The 7080-nt window shown below is 39.8% G+C and overlaps 1 pseudogene; it reads right to left on the reverse strand.

The window, feature by feature from the left end:
* Positions 1–3103: 3103 nt before the first annotated feature.
* On the reverse strand, positions 3104–4846 carry LOC110312052 (annotated as a pseudogene).
* Between the last annotated feature and the right edge of the window lie 2234 nt (positions 4847–7080).

Genomic DNA, 7080 nt, shown 5'->3' on the forward strand with positions numbered 1-7080 from the left:
AAAAAAAAAAAAAAAAAAAAAAAAAAAAAAAAAAAAAAAAAAAAAAAAAAAAAAAAAGAGTGCTAACTTCACCATTGGGCTAGTCTACTCATGACTTTATGGCAGAATGGACTGAGGATGCAGTCTTAGTTGAAGGAAGTTACCATGAAAGAGATGCATTTGAAGGATGTCTATTGTTTTTGCTTCTTCAGTCACCATGAGGTAAGCATCTCTAGGTGCGCACGCCTTTAATCCCAGCGCTTGGGAGGCAGAGACAGGTGGATTTCTGAGTTCGAGGCCAATCTGGTCTACAGAGTGAGTGCCAGGACAGCAGGGACTACACAGAGAAACCCTGTCTTGAAAAAACAAAAAAGAAAAAGAAAAAGAAAAAGAAAAAAAAAAGAAAAAGAAAAAGAAAAAGAAAAAGAAAAAGAAAAAGAAAAAGGAAAAAAAAAGGAAAAGAAAAAGAAAGAGAAAAAGAAAAAGAAAAAGAAAAAGAAAAAGAAAAAGGAAAAGAAAAAGAAAAAGAAAGAGAAAAGGAAAGAACAGCATTAGCGCCTTGTTAGTTCAGCATTTATATTTCCAGACATGTTGTCTTTCTCTTTTTTTCTTTTCTTTCTTTTCTTTTGGTTTTCTCGAGACAGGGTGACAGGGTTTCTCTGTATAGCCCTGGCTGTCCTGGAACTCACTCTGTAGACCAGGCTGGCCTCGAACTCAGAAATCCACCTGCCTCTGCTTCCCGAGTGCTGGGATTAAAGGCGTGCGCCACCATGCCTGGCTCAGACATGTTTTCTAACATGTGGAGAAAGACGGGATTTGGAAGAGATGAAAGAAGCCATTCTTAAAGAGAAGCAGAGAAGGAGAGAGCATCCTGGAGCCTCTCAGGTCCCTGGTTTCAGATATCTCTGAAACCTGCAACCATTTTGTTATAGCACTATGCTTCAGAGTACACTCATTTTCCTTCAATGAATTCTTGTTTTGCTTCAATAACTGGGATTGGGTTATTTATGTCAAAAAGAACCTAACCAATAAATGTTCCTTTTATGATCCCATGTCTGGCTCTTGACAATGTTTAACTGGCTAGAATGCTATGCTAGTGGTAACATTGTCCAGGACCTAGTATCTCTGCAGAATGCTCTTCAGTTTGAGAAAGAGGCTTACAGAAAGTTGTCTATGAGAATTCTTTATTTATCAAGAAATTTTTAAAAATGGAAGTTAACTTGTAATATGGGTGCAATTATTTAAACATAATAAGAAATAAAGATAAGGATACATGACTGTATATGCAATAATTATGTGTGTCTTAGGATGAATAAAACAGGAAGTAGTTAGATTAGAGATAATGATATCTTTGGGCCTCCATCACATGAATCTTTTGAGGAAACACTCCAAATACAAACCATAACAGTGCCTTCACAGCTACGGACCATAAATGTATAATGATTCACAACTGGGGAATAATAGACTTAATTTGTTCAAATTCATCAGCAATACTTTTGGATTTAAGTGAGGTGACAAATGTTTGTCTTAGCCCCCAAAATATAATACTAATGATATAGTTCCTGACTTCATGGTTTGCCTAAGTTTCCTTTTGGCTGTACACTGTTGAAAGTATTTTCAGCTTTTCTAATCCCTTCCCATCTAGAAATAACCAGTACCCCATGACTAAGTACCCCATGACAAGAGGAAGTCCTGTGCTGCTGCTAGGACAGAAGCTTTCTGCTCTCTGTCAACACACGCTTGTTTTCCTGAGGCCTGTGAATTTGAGTAACCAAGTGCTAGTTGCGATGGTTTAAGGATGTCAAGAGATTAACACCATTTCCATATTACCAAGAAGATCAGTGTATTTAGCTCCTAGGAATAAAGTAAAAAAAAAAATGAAGATCATCTCATGACTGTTAAGTATTTTTAAATTATTTTTAAATAGACAAAAACAAACTTCTGTTTACATCTTTGTTTTTAAAGATGAAGGAGAAAGTTTTCTATAGATATGAAGAAGAGCAGAAACACCTGGGAGAGTTCAGAGTGAACATGCCCCTGAGACAGGTCATGTGGGGAGAATGTGGAGGGGAGAGAGGAGAGCCAGGAGACCAAGAGGCCAGTAGAGTAAAGGATAGAAAAAAGAGGATAACCAAAATGTCTGGATTATATAGGGAAGAACACCTCAGATAAAGACAGCCCAGCCCCTGAGTAGGGAATGGAGTATACCAGCTATACCCTGTAACTGGTAGGGACTAAGGGATTCTAATACAACCTGGTAGCCAGGTCTGCTTTGACATGTTAAATAGATACCTCAGTAAGTCATTTGTTCCAAGTTTGAAACATAACATCCCAGTCTCTTGGGTGTTAATAAATGACAAGGGGTGATGAATACTTTGCTATAACTACTTCCTATTGACATTGGAGTATCATTGTTGGGGACCCAAGAAAGCTGGAATGCTAGCTAAACCTGGGAAGAGAGAGCAGGGAGTGGAAGCTGTTTGCTTGGTGTCCAGGCTCTGTGGGATCTTCTGAGGCTAGGGAAGTTGCAGGTCCTGTTGGAGCTGCCTGAGAGGCTGAACCACCTGAAGCTAGCTGCTTTGGAGCCATCTAGGATACAGAGGTTCAGGCTGGTTGGAAATTCCATCAGAAGCACCCAGAGCTTGTGATTTTGAAGCACTTTGAAGTCTTTAGTTCATGGAAAACTGTTGATTGATACACACACACACACACACAAACACACCCCTACACATATACATATGCACGTGCGCGTGTGTGTGTACATGTACATGTATATATGCATATGTGTGTATAAATATGTATATATATGTATGCATAATAATACATAAATAATATCCTGTTGTGGGGTTATTTCTTACCTTAGACCATTTGTGTTTTCAGATGAAAGATTCATACAGCCTTATATTTTAGATATGCCTTAGGCAGCACAATTGCTGGGCAGCTGCCTACTTTCCATGCTGTTAGCATCCACTTTCTTTCCCACTGATAACTCCAAGTTACTGCTTACTAATATCTATGTTTCATCTAGGCTGCTCTTAACTCCAATTGGCCAGCCCACAGGGCCACGTTTGTGTGACTCAGCGACCCCACTGAGGCTCTCCTTCTACCTCCTGCACACTCTTCTCTATCCCAAGGCAGCTTCTTCTTTGTATTTGCCCTTCTCCTTTCCTACCTGTTAAGATGTTGTTTTCCTCTCTGGGATATTCTTGCAGTCATTGTCCAGCTTTAGCCCAGTGATACCCACCTTGCTGGGATGGATGCCCACATGGACAGCTGTGCCATTAGACTTTTCTTGTTATACTCATTCAATGTAGATGACATATTCCTTTCTGTGCAGTTAGACTACTTTGCCAATCTGCTGGCCTTTGTAGTGTCCTTGAACAACCTGAACTTCATCATCCTTCCGAATGGGCATAGACAAACATTATTTTTCTGTCTCAGCTCTTTGGAAAGAGGGGAAGACACAATCTTCCTCTGAATGTGAGAAGGTGCACTGAAATCTGTTCTTGCTTCGGTCAGAAGTCACAAAGGGATTGAATTTCCTTTTGGCAGCTGCAATCTAGCAATGACCACAAAAGGAAAGAGCTTGCCATGGGATGAGGAAAGAAAAGGATCTTAACTGGTGGGTGGGCTGGTAGAACCTATATAATATGAAAGAAGGGGCATGGGATAGTGGAGAAGAAGTGTCTAGAAAGAGATGGGGTTAAATGGGTGGGAGGGAAAAAGACTGAGGGTGGATTAATCAAAATTAATGGTGTATGGGAAATCTTTATGAACAACTAATATTTTGTAAGCTAATTGAAAAATATAATTTAACAAAAAAAATGAGTTTGAACAGAGGTACTCTACATGTATAGACATCATGCCTCAGAAAATACTGGATATTAAACAAAAGTTGAGGTGCATGACATGATAAAGTTTCTTTTTATAAGTTATTGGTTTGTGAAGCTCCAGAAGTCCCTTAAATAATGCAAGCTCTGGACACCGCTATTAGTCAACCACCATAACTAGATGGTAAGACCTTATTGCTGAAAACACACATGTGCACATGCATACACACACATGAGCACACACTTTGACTACAAGATAGGGAGAAATAAATTTCAAGCTGATTGAGAAATTTCCCCTCTTCTGGCTAGCTTTCACATTCACAGTGATAAAACGGGGTTAGTCCCTGCATGGTATAATACTGACCTGTCAGACAAGAGTGCCTACTCATGCAATAATGGCATGGCTGTTGTGGGGATAAGCAGCTCCTTTCTGATTGGATTTGGGGCCTGCTTCACAGGTCTTCATGCCTGGTCCTAGAAACATGGTCAAAATCTCCTAGCTATGGAGGTCATAGGCCCTTGGGGGAACCTACTGGTGTCTTAACGAGTAGGTTATGTTACCAAACTGCATCTTAACTATGGGGTTTTGTACCCATAGATTTGTGATGCTCTGGATCTTAGTCTTGTTTGTCCAGTGGGCAATGGTTACTGCAGAGGCTCATAACTGCTCAGAGTGATGCAAATAAATGACCTGCGGCCTCCATCGAAACGAAGGCTGCACATTCACCAGCAGCCTCATGGCCTTTCTATAGGGATTTTAATTCTGCAACATGGTGGCAAGCCTTGACTTTTTTATATGCCCTCACAAATACCAAGCCTCAACTGCTCTCCATGAATACTCATGCTTTCAAAATCACTATTATGCTGGAGACTCTTAGACATTACCACATTTGGTAGCTAGCTTGAGATGCAACCTTTACCCTTGTTCTATACCACTGATTTTGTATGCTGATCACAAGGACATCCTTCTCAGAAGATTTCACAATAATGTAGGTCACTTTATCACATTGGTAAGTTTTCAGACCCAGGTTAACCATCATCAATTGTTCCAGTAAAGCAGAGACGTCACTTCAGTGGTACTAGTCTCTTATTAACATCTGACTCACCAACCATTGTCTGACCAGGAACCTCAACTTCTCAATTTAAAGTATCAGATAAACAGCCCTGACAGTCTTTGATTCCCTCTGAAATTTCATGAGATAAGACTCTATTTTCTGCATCTCTCTCAGAATTATCATCATCTAAGTTTCCACAACAGCTCTATAAGCTCTGAACACTTTTAGTCCAAAGTTCCAAATGTTTCCAAAATCCTCCCTATCCCATCCTCAAAGAAAATATTATGTCCATCACAGCAACATACCACATTCCTGGTAAATTTCAAGTTTGCTTTCTGTTGCTGTGATACATAAATACATTCATACATACATACATACACACACAGACACACACACACACACACACACACACACACGGATAGAAAGAAAGAAAGAAAGAAAGAAAGAGAGAGAGAGAGAGAGAGAGAGAGAAAGAAAGAAAGAAAGAAAGAAAGAAAGAAAGAAAGAAAGAAAGAAAGAAAGAAAGAAAGAAAGAAAGAACTGACCAAAATTTACTTCACTTTAAATTGAGAAATTAATTCGGGGTAGAATATCTGAGTTACAAGGGATAGTCCATTATGGAGAGAAGCCAAGATAAGAACCTAGAGGCAAGAGCTGAAGCAAACCCATGGAAAACACTGCCGTTGTGCTTTTCATAACTTCTCAGCTTGCTTTTTTTATCCAACCCATAGTGGACTGATCCCTGATACATCAATCATTAATCAAGAAAATGCCCCCATAAGTCATGCCACAGGCCAACCTCATGAAGACAATGTCTCAATTGAGGTTCCTTCTTCCCAGGTGACTCTAGCTTGTGTCAAGCTGACAAAATGTAGCTGTCACAGTACACTTGTCTAAATTAAGAATAATCCATCTCTTTCATTTCTTTTGGTAAGAACATTTAAAGTGTTTTTCTAACTTTTAGATACGTAATACATTATTAAATATAACTACTGTCTCTTTTGATTTAACACTAAAAGTCGTCTCTTGTTTAAACTTAACATTGAGCCCATGGACCAGCGTCTCTCTTTTCCCGTTTACCACTTTTCTGTTCATACCTTGAGGGCTGCCACAGATGAGAAACAATTGACAAAAGCAAATAGCAGAGTTTTAAGATCATTGTTTCTCTATAACCATTTGTGATGGTTTGTATATGCTCACCCCAGGGAGTAGCACTATTAGAAGGTTGGAGTAGGTGTGTTACTGTGGGCATGGGTTTTAAGGCCCTCGTACTAGCTGCCTAGAAGCCAGTATTCTCCTAGCAGCCTTATGATAAAGATGTAACTCTCTCAGCTTCTCATGCACCTGCCTGCCTGGATGCTGCTACCTTGATGATAATGGACTGAACCTCTGAACCTGTAAGCCAGCCCCATTTAAATGTTGCCCTGATAAGAGTTGCCTTGGTCATGGTGTCTTTTCACAGCGATTAAAACCCTAACTAAGACACCATCTAAACATTTGAAACAGTTGAAAGTAAATTTAAAGTCCTAAGCTGTTTTTGCAATAACACAATTACAGGGATCCATAGCTGGTCAAAATGAGGCAATAAATGCCCAACCCAATTTATACATCTGCAATGGAACCCCTACATCCAAGGCTCAAGCAAAACTGTGAAAGAGGTGTTGGAAAGATTGAAAGAACTAGAAACCCAGGATGTCTGCTGTTGGGTAGTGTCTACAAGACATGAAAAGGGCAATGCCCCTATGTATGCTCACCAGAATGGCTGCCTAAACAAGACCGGCCTAATAACAACAGCAGTTAACATGATAACAAACCCAGAAAATTCCAGGGGGTTTCACCTCTAAATGAAGAATTATAAGTGTTTCTTCATAGGCTGCTGAGAGAGGAAGAACCCATTTCTGCCAGGGGCAAGCTGTTATACTAGTTTTCTAATCCCAAGTGACCAGGCCTGGGCAATTAATACATATGAGCAATGGCAAATGGACTCAGTAGGCTATATGTATGTCTCTCTATATAAAATGTATGTATGTGTCTGTGTGTGTATAAATATCTGCATGAAATAATAATAATTAAAGGAGAGATCATGAACAGGGGCATGGGAGAAATTGGAAGGGGAGAGTAGTGAGAATGATGTGAACCCTGTAATCTCAGGGCTACGAGGCAGAGATGGGGAGTTCTTTACAGGCCAGAAAGTAGGTGATCTCTGGGTTCAGTAA

Source organism: Mus caroli, chromosome 16 (genome assembly GCF_900094665.2).
Source record: "Mus caroli chromosome 16, CAROLI_EIJ_v1.1, whole genome shotgun sequence".
NCBI lineage: Eukaryota > Metazoa > Chordata > Mammalia > Rodentia > Muridae > Mus > Mus caroli.